Source organism: Durio zibethinus, chromosome 16 (genome assembly GCF_047325235.1).
Source record: "Durio zibethinus cultivar Kanyao isolate XHJ-2024 chromosome 16, ASM4732523v1, whole genome shotgun sequence".
Lineage (NCBI taxonomy): Eukaryota > Viridiplantae > Streptophyta > Magnoliopsida > Malvales > Malvaceae > Durio > Durio zibethinus.
Window position 1 is genome coordinate 8,652,106 of NC_143177.1, and position 11,179 is coordinate 8,663,284.

At 30.3% G+C, this 11,179-nt stretch overlaps 1 pseudogene; it reads right to left on the reverse strand.

The window, feature by feature from the left end:
* The window catches only part of LOC111298241 (casein kinase II subunit alpha-like), a 42,020-nt pseudogene extending 35,667 nt beyond the window's left edge, over positions 1-6,353 (reverse strand).
* Between the last annotated feature and the right edge of the window lie 4,826 nt (positions 6,354-11,179).

Below are 11,179 nucleotides of genomic sequence, written 5' to 3' on the forward strand. Positions count from 1 at the left end.
ACTTCCTTAGGGTATTGAAGGTTTTTTTTCCAAATCTTTTAAATGTTCAGTCAAGCACTTATTTTCACAATCATATTATCCACATATACTTTCATATTTTATCGATTTGGTCTTTAAAGATCTTATTAACTAGCCTCTAATAGGCTACTTCTACATTTTTTAAGCCAAAGGGCATGACCTTATAACAATACAAACCTTTTTATGTTATTAAGACTATTTTTCTTCATTTTCTTTAAATATTTTAATCTGATTATAGGTTTAATAAATGTCCATGAAATTAAGCAAGTTGTGCTTGGCACTATCATTTACTAGCCAATCCATGCTAGGAAGAAGAAAGCTTTTTTTTTGGACAAGCTCTATTAAGGTCAGTAAAGTTCACACACATTCTCCATTTCCCTTTATGCTTTTTTACCATGACCACATTGGCAATCCAATTAGGATAGTATGCCTCCCTGATGAAACCTGTTTTTAATAATTTGGCAACCTCTTCCTCTATTGTTTTTTGTTTCTTTAGGGCAAATGTCTTTTTCTTTTGTCAAATTAGTTTTACGTTTGGATCAATGTCCAGTCGATGGACTATCATTTTAGGATTTATAGCCAGCATGTCGAATGGAGTCCATGCAAATAAGCTTGCATTATTTCTTAATCATCGAATTAGTTATTCTTTATAGTGAATATTTACCCTAATTTGCGTACACTTTTTAGAATTATTCTCCCAGAATGGTATAAAGATGAGGTCTTCTACCGATTTTGGTTGGTTGTCATCAATTTTTGGTCTTTGATCAATGATTTTTTTTTCTTAATTAGGTCAAGATTATTTTCTATGAGAAGGAGAAATCCCAATGTAACTATTACTTGATTGTCAATGAAACAATTAGTAAAAAAGTAGAACTTGATCAAAATGTAGAATTTCATTTCAAATTTTCTTTAATCGACTTAAAAGCTTGGTTCTGTTTCATAGATATGCATATTTGCTGGCCTAATAGCTTAGCTATGGTAGATCATTGACTTAAAAACTCGGTCTTATTTGTCATGTATGTATATATGTTAGCTTAAGAGCTCGACTTCTATACGTTTGCTCAAAAATTGCAAAAGTTCGTAATATGTACAACTCTTAAGCTTAAGAGCTTAAAGTAGCTTAATAGTGTACTTTTTTTCCTTTTTTTTGTTTCATAGTGCTTCTACCAAAGTTGTTTTACTTTACTTTTTCCACTTCCCTGACATTCACATTGGTCACATGTGCCTTCTCTGGTTCCTTGGTTTTGGTCAATTTATCAATATACTTCCTAGTCCTACCCTTTATCATCGTCACATAACATTATCGTACTATGGATTGGTCTCTTTTGACCTTTCCAACCCTATTTAGCATCGAAAACTTAATCTTTAAATAAGGAGTTAAGCCAACTACCAACATAATAGACTAGCTAGGTCAACCTAAAATCATGTTGAAAGCTAAAGGTATGTCTACCATCATAAATTCAATAACCGAAGTGATGCATCTTAGCTCGATGCCTAGTGTGATCGGTAGCCTAATAGTTCCCTTTACTGGTCCTTGCTCATACCTAAAACCAATTAAAATGGTAGTGAATGGCTTCAATATTTCTTCCCTTATACCCATTATGAACATGGTGGCATAGTATATACATCAATTAAACTTTCGTATCAAATAAAATCTTTCTCACCACGTGGTTGTACACCACAACAATGACTGCTATTGCATTTTCATGAGAAACTGAATCCTTTCTAAATCTTTTGAGCTGAAAGAGATCAACTTATCTTTCTAGATTTTTTCTTTCATAGCTAAGAATGCAAAGGCCATGATCATCCTTTAGTCAAACTTCTTTTGACCGAGGTAGAGCTCCCACTAATTATCACATTAATGATGCCCATAATGGGCTAGTTGCCTATAGCTTGGCCTTATTCCTCTTGTTCATTCCTATGATTTCCACCACCTCAATTCCCTTCTGGTCTCCCTCTAATTCTTTTTTAACTCTTCTCTTTGATTTTCCTTTTTGTAGTCTAGCTTGCCTTGACCTTATTTTGGTTGATCCATAATTCTGTCCAACTGACCTCTTCTGATCAAACTTTTTATCTCACTTTTTAGGTCGACACAATCTTTAGTGTTATGGTTGAAGTCCCTGTGAAATGTGTAACATTTGTTAGGGTCTTATCGAGTGTTCTACCTCAGTGGCTTTGGCCATATGAGCTCGGGGTCCCTTTCTATTTACATCATAATACTCTCTCTAAAGGTATTCAATGATATGTGGTTCCATTGTCTGATTAGGCTTCTAGCCCTAGGGTACTTTTTTTGTTTCTCTCTTGAGGAAGGATCATAGATTTCCTTACTTTTTTTTCAATCGAAGAGGTGGCATAAGTCTCTCTCACCTTATTTTTTATTATAGCTTCAATATTTATATATTTTTTTGCAACAAGTACCACGTTGGCTAAGGTTTTTGGCAATTCAAGAAAGAGTGTAAGCTTCAAATGTTACTCTTTGTCATTGAATCCACTAGTTATGACGGCAACTATAGTGGTCTATTCTAAGTCTTTTATGTTGAGAGTTTTTGAATAGACATCAGACTGAGTATTTTTTTCTTAGTTCTCTTATTGTTGACAAAACAAGACAAGAAAGCATGACTAAGCTTTTTAAATGTGGTAATGGACCCGATTTCAGAAGATAATACTAGGATCGAGCTACCCTTTTGAGCTAGACTTTTACACATGAAACACTACAACAAATTTGGCCATTAGTGGCACATAGAATAATGTCACTAAATATTTGTTTTTCATAACCATATATATTCCTTGACAAAAAATTAAATGTTACAACATTCATCACGTTTGCACCGTCACTAAAAGTCTAATGTGACAATAACAAAATATCCTTACCTATTGTGAATCTACCATGACAATAAAATAAAACGTCACCTTATGCTTTATTTTTTATGATGTTAATTTTCGTCAGCTATGTATAAAAAAAAAGTCATTAAATGCTATAATTGTCACAAAGTAAATGAAAAAATTTGTTATATTAGTGACGAAAGTTAAATAATCACAGTATTAGTGACATAGTTATTGTTACTATATTGGTGACACAATTATCGCCACCAATGATTATAAGATAATGTCTACCGTGATAATAAAATCAAACGTCACCTTATACTTTTTTTTTGTTTCTTGACGTTAGTCTACGTCTGTTATTTATGAAGAAAAAGTCATTAAAAGCTATAACATTACAAAATAAATGATAAAACCCAATATATTAGTAACGAAAAGGTAAATCATTATAGCATTGATGACATAATTATCATCACTAATGATTATAAGATAATGTCAAACGTGACAATAAAATCAAATGTCAACTTATGCCTTTTTTTGTGACGTTAGTTTTTATCACTCTTTATGAAAAAAAAGAAAAAAATGTCATTGAAGGCTATAATTGTCACAAAATAAATGATAAAATTTGATATATTAGTAACAAAAGGTAAAGCATCATAGCATTGGTGACATAATTAATGTCATTAAATCCTATATATAAAATAAAATCATCACAATCATTTATGAAAATAATCCAATGTAGTGTTCTTGCAAATCCACTAAATATTTGAATTGGTTTTTAAATGTAGCATATTCTCTAAAGTTTACCATAAAATCATATAGAAATAATATTGTTTAAAATGCAAAGAGTATTAGAACTACAAAATAAGTAGTCATTGAAATCTTGTTTTTAAGCTCTCAATCCAAATCTTGCACAAGGGTGATTGTGTTGATGGTGAATTTGTGTCACTTGAAGTTGTAATAAATAATTAATAACAAGTATTAAAACAAACCACAATACACATAAAAAGATTAAAACATATATAAAAAACAAACTAATCCATTTTATGGATATCAAATTTTTAAATGAGGCCCTACCTTATATTAAAAAATAGGCCTTGTCAAGAAATTGACAAGTAAACTTCATAAAAACTCAATAAATAAGTAAAAATCAATTGATTTGTAAAAAAGGAGTGACAAAAAAGTTACCATTTTTACTTTTGAATTAGGTATTAAACAAAGCCTAGATATATAATGCTAGCAACATCACAACCACAATAAAATCAATATACCAAAAGGCACCACGAGCTGTATCACTTATACTAATGCCTGTATTTGAAATATAGCTAGTTGAAGAACAACTTACTTGAATGGCTAACATGTTTACAAAATTCTAATATATAATGGCTAGCATAACTAGAAAGAATTGTTGCAAAAAAAAAAAAGTTAATAGTATTTAACAGATTATAAGCACATAGATAAAGGTATATTCAAGTATATACTTGTAAATTGGGGGATGGGCACTTGGATTCCAGCAGCTATTAAAGCATTTATCATAGTTTCAATTTGAGCTTGAAAAAACCCAAAAGTTTACTTATATTGTTGAAGTTCTTCCTGTGTCTTTTTAAAATTTTCTTCTAAGTTAACAACACTTGTAAACAAGGTTTTAGTACTAGATTTAGGCTTGTATCCAAGTCCTTTGATGTATCCTAACCTAGTATCAAGCACTTCATCCATGATAGCATAAATAATTTTAGGTTCTATTCCTTTTTTGGTAAGAACTGATTGTAACTCCACTATTTTCTCCTAGCATTTAACAAAAATCTTGATTAACTCAAAAAATTATATTACAACAATAAATTTATAACTCTTAATTTGAAATTTCGTACATAAGCTACTTGAGCTTCAAGTGTTGACTATATTTTATTCTTTGACTAGTGAGTTGCCTTAAAAATTTCTATCCTATTAGGTTTTTCATCGTCTTTGCACTACAAAATTGTACATGATTCTTCATCATCTTTGTCAGATTCTTCCATAGACATATGATTCAGTGTTTCATATGTTTTTTTCCATTAAATTAGACTCAATGATATTAGGAACAATATCATCCCTATCTAGTGGTATTTCATTTTCATCAATTTGCATAATTTTATCACTATCAAATATTTCATTCTCTTGATCTATTTGATTTTCATCCACATCAAACATTTCACCAACTTCAACATGCTACATCTTTGGAATATCATACAAGTGCCTATGATGAAACTTTTGCACTATTATCTAATCTTTCCCTAACTTGGTATTATCCAAGTAAAACACTTGCTTTGCTTGAATTAGTAAAATATAAAAGTCATTCTCATACATTTGCTAGGATGGTCAAATTCAACAAGTCCCCAATCTATCAAGTGAAGTTTGCACAACTCATGGTTTATCATGACATTGTGAGACTTGACATTTTCGTGCATTATTCCATGTGAATGGTAGTAATCTAATGCCTACAAAGCAAAGAAATCTTTTCCTATCATCATATGATGCAAACACGCAAATTAAAAATCCATCAAAAGCTTAAAAAAGATAGTCAATCTTAGGAAATCAATCAAAGTAATGAGTAAAACTAAAAACAACCACCAGACAAATAACATGATGAAGCATAGTTCTATATATAAAAGTTTAAATGAGAGGTGTAGTATTATCTTGAGAAGTTCATATATGTAGTAGTGGATATGATAGTTTGTCAAAGTAAGGTAGAGAACTTAGAAATCCGTACTGTTAACATACTTAAATATCGAGCTAGGCACTTTTGAGTGCTAATCTTTTACAATATCAAGAAGTTTAACAATATTTGGCCTACTATATAGATTCTAAAGGATTTTATCTCTCTTTTAATTTGCCAATAATAATAATAATAAATATTGCATTTATAATAATCATTGCAAATGCACCTTAAAGTTCTATCTCATATAAATTTACTCGAATATTAATCAAATTTGATAGATAATAATAAGTTCTAACCTTCTTTTTTTTTATGGGCTTAAGGATTTTGATTATATTGTGCTTATTGTTATTGTCATTTATGGCTATGAAAACTTTACTGTATTTTTGCCTTCCAATTTTATGAACAACTTTATAATCATCTTGGTCATTAAAATAGAACACAGTAAAACAAAAATGATAAAAAAAATCAATTTACGCTAATCTGGAACTGAATCAAACAGTTAACATTAGGATTATATTAAAAAAGTTATAGAAATGCTTAAGTAAGTGTCACTAGTAAGATTAGAAGATCTCGTTAATTAAAGCCAATTACAAAATCTTGAATTTGTTATAGTGGATGTAACCTATTTTAAATTTTGATTAAACAAATCAAGAACAAACCTAATCAAGGATCAACACTATTTTTGAGGAATTAATTTAAAATTTACCCTCAACTCATAATCCTAGTACTCTTTAGGATGAAACATGTTGATGTTAGGATAAACACGAGATTTGGACATGATTCATCAGTGATTGGGATAAAAGATCTTGTCGATCTTATGATTATCATCATATAACACCATACATTGATGTGATAAAATTGCAATATCATTAATAGTTAACTAAAGTGTTCAATTTGTGACAAAAATTAATAACGTCACCTAAAATCTCTTACAAAAAATTTATCATGGATAAAATTTTAAATTGGTAACAAAATTATAACATCACCTAAAATAAAAAAATGTCACAAAAACATCTCACCAAATAAATTTGGCGGTAAGATTTTGGTGATGTTATCGTGTGACGATTTTGATATCGTCATATAAAATATCAAAACAATATAAAAATGTGATGAAGTATATTTTTCATCACATTTTACATACCTTGCATGACGAAATATAATGTGTCACTTAGAAAAATTATGAGAAATTACTAAATTTGTTGTAGTGAGAGCCTTATCCATTCCTTGTATCAACATATTAGTTCTATAAAGTTTCAAATAACCAAAAGAATCAATTGTACCATAATAAATTTTTAAGGTTGGCATCTTAAACCCTTTAAGAGGCATGGTCTGATCTATTTCTTTAATAAAGGGTGATCATTCTAGGAACCTTAGCTTGTCCTCAAATGCGATGGCTTTTCTTTTCAATTTTTTATCTATGGCTTGCATCCTGGCTTCGAAGTCTCTGTTTGATTATGGCTCTAAGTCATTCTGTTTAGATTCTTGTGCAATGGCATGAGTGGAGTTATGGCTAAGGTAATGGTGATAGGTGGTTAGAGTGGTATGTTCTTCTTCTTTTGACGCTGAAGAGGCTTTAATGTTCTCATAGCTCGGTTGTCTCTCTGCTGGCTATTTACTAAAGGTGACTACATTGGGTACATTAGAGGTTTGTAGTAGGATTATAATTTGAAGCAATTCTTTAAGGGACTAGATTTTGTTATTTAGGGCTTGGAATTGTTCCATGGTTGATCTTACTTGCATAAGCATAAATCAGTTTGTAGATTGGTTGGTATGTGTTTTAGTTTCAATAGGAATAGTTGGCTCTCTTTCTTTAGGAACTCTTTTTCTGAGCGACATTGTTTAGCTCGACTAAATAATGTATATACCCCTACCTGATGTGTCAAATGTTTGTGTCAAGTTTTGAGCTAAAGGATAAAACCTTAAAATCATAAGACAAGGGCAGAGAGTAATTATATGTAAAGGCAGAGAGTGTTCCTTACACTTGCATGTTCAAGTCAAATGTTAGCTATAAAAGATTAGAAAAATAGTAAAATAAAAGGAAAGTAAAAGAAAGCAAGATGATTGATAGTACCTAGATGGCATTTTTTATTGATGAAAAGTGAAGGGTTTGCAAGGTACATTGGTGATGGGTCAAGCTGACATGGCATTGTGTATGTTAAGTTAGCCCAAAAGTAAAAGATGTCCCTATTGTTTACTGGCAATCTATAATGAGGGAAAAACCATTTTGCCCTTTAGACCTAAAAATACCCCAAGAAAAGTGATTAAAAATACATAAAGTTTAAATAACATTGAAGAAACCTATCAACTAGAAAGAGTAAAAGCATTAGTTGACTATAGTATTAACTAAGAAAACATGTAAGTAGATAACATGTATATTGGTTAGATTTTTGAACATTAAGAGTTTAAAAAGATTTAGGCACGTAAGATTTTTTTTTATTAGAGTTAACATAAATTAAAAGTATATTAAAAATTAAAAAAGTTCATACAAATTAAAAATGTATTAAAAATTAAAAAAATGTTTGTTGACTATTTCTTCACTCCATCCTACAAAATCTCACAATTTTCAATAAAAAAATAGAAAGATATGTATATATCCATGTAGCATAATTAGTTTTTGTTTTGATTTCTAAGGCTTTTTATCCTTAAATCTGAAAAATCACAAATTCAAACCAAACAAGAATTAATCACATTTTCATATAACCAAAAAATAATCATATGGTAGCCTTATGTTCAAGTGGTTGTTTAATAGGTGAGTAACCATGATTCGGTCACTCTTTGCTCATGATTCACCACTGATTGTTTGAACTACTTGTAAATTCAAATATCTAAATTTTTCCAAAAAATACAACAATTTTGATATCAAATACCCATGACCTAGGACAACATTTCTTTTATTATTTAAGGTACAATAAATGCAAACCTTAAAATTCTAATACTCAATTATGATTCTTTTTTATCATAAAAGCTAATTCATTCATGGTGTAATAAATCTAAGTTACACAAATAAGGGGGAAGCTCACATGACCATAGCCTTATTTCCCCATACTAAATAGAAACCTTCGCAAGATTATGTGCAAAACCATTTGCCTTCCTATTGATATGTTTGAAAGAGCACTTTTGAAAACCAATAGCTAGCTCCTTGATGTCTTGTATCATACTTCGTCTTGCAAAGAAAGACTCAATCTGATCAATAATTTCCTTTATAGCTATTAGTTAGTCACTTTCCATAAGTATTTTCTCCACCCCTTGATCTTGAGCCATTTGTAAACCACATTTGTTGCACTCACTTCTGCCATTAAAAGACAGTTTATTTTGGCCTTTCTAGCCACTGTAGAGAAGATGATATTTCTATTTGCATCCCGAAGCACCATTCCTAAGCATGTCTCATTCGTGGAAGCAACAAACTTGGCATCAACATTTAGTTTGAGCACATCTTGATTTGGGGGATGCCATTAAATCTACTGGGTGTTTAAGTTACTACTCCCTACCATCCCATCATTTCTCCTACCATACATCTTGCTTACCTTGTCAAGTTCCTATAACTCAAGCATTTTCCTTGGTGAACACATAAGTTTTCGTTTATCTATAACAATCGAATGCATAGCATGTTGGTCTTTATAAAATCTGTCCATGTTGCACTGCTAAAGACTTGCAACCAAAATCTTTAGGAAAGTTATTCTAAGGTATGAAGTTAATTGTCTTCTCTAGCTTTTTCCATACCTTGCTACTAAGATAGCATTCAACAAAAATATGCTACCATGATTCCCTATAGGTGCCACATACTGAACATTTGTTTTCTAAATGCAAACCTCTTATACTTAGTTGACTATTTGTTGGTAAATAGTCATGTATAAGTCTTCATAAGCAGATTTTCACCTTTAGAAACACTTTAGCCATCCATATGGTTTTTTAGATTGGATGCCATTGATCTTGGTTTGGACACCTTCTTTCTAGCACCCTTATTGCTTGAAAATAAATCGATTTTACAGCAAAGTTCCCAAGCAATGTGTCATTCCAAATGAGAGTATCTCAAGCGCTATCTTTGCATAGTGGTATGCTTATTATTCTTTCCACATCCTTAGAAAAGAACATCTCATCTATGATGCCAATCCTCCATTTTGGTGATCTTTAATCAATTAAGAGAGCTACTATCATTGATGTAGGTTGATGTTCCTCAGGAGCTTCAACTTTTATAATGTGGTGGTTTGTTCACCCATTTGCAATGGCGAATCCTAGTGTTTGATTTTGAAGGGGCTAATTAAAAATTTAAAATTATATATTTTTCATTTGAGTTATACTACTATATATTTTATTAACATAAAACATATATGTAATAATATATTAAAAAAATAACAAACTTATAAAATCTTAAATTTTATTAATTCAAAATAAAAAAATATAGCATATAAATAATTTTATTTAAAATTGTGCAATGTTCTTTTAAAAATAAAATAAAATCTTCAACTGTTGAATCTAAATTAAATATTTGTTCTATGTTGACAACCAAATTATCCATAAAAAAAAAAACTCATATTCCATCTTATTTCATAGTTTTATTTTGATGATTTTTATAGCTACAAATGTTTGCTTAATCAACTAGTTATTTAGATATTGAAAAGAATTAAACTAAATTGATCAATATATTAATGAGATAAAAACTTTTTTTTCAATTTCTATCAAAATAAGGCATAATTATGATGTAGAAGATAAATTTTGATGTTTCACATTATTATAAATGTCACACTCAAAATGTTTCAATTGAAATTTTAAATTTAATTTATCTTATTCAGTATAGGTTAGAATTTAAAAAATTAAATTGATTTTTTTTTAAATTCACATGAATTATGACTTAATGTTTATCACGTATCTATCGATTTTAAGTGTTTGTCAATTGTGATTAGTAATTAAAATAAATAGATAACTATTAATATAATTTTGTCTTTTTAATTTAAAAAATCTAAATTAAAAGAAGTTCCAATTTAAATTTATTTAATACAAAAAACATATCTACGTATAAATAAAAGAAAATTTTTCAAAATTTTTGGCGGGGTACCAGCCGTCCATGCTCATCTGTCTTGCCAAATATCCACTCTCGATCCATCACCAATCCTCCATCTCGTACCAATTAGCAGTATATCCCTGACAGCCAACAAACTAATTCACAAATACGAAGGAGCCGTGCCTTTTTTGACCTTTAGAAAGGAGCCACTTGGAAAATACCTAGCCTTCGAAACTCTAATACATAAGGAATTTTCATTTTGGACAATCCTCAATCCTTGTTTAGCTAATAAAGCCAAATTGAATGCCTTCAAATCCCTGAATCCAGGCCACCGTCCATCTTAGACCAACACATGGGGTCCCATATACACCAATAAATCTTCCTATTTTCTTCATTATCAACCCACCAAAGACTAGCCATTAAGCTTGTGAGTTCGTTGATAAAGCTCTTTGGCAACTGAAAGCAACACATAATGTATGATTGAATTGATAATGCTACTACTTGGATGAGTACAGCTCTAACTGCCTAAGAAAGAATTTTGCCATGCCACCCTTGTATCTTTGCCCATACTTAATTTTTGATTAGGTCCAGAACAAAATTTTTTGCTCTTCGAACCACAATTGGTAGCCCCAGATAAGAACTATTGT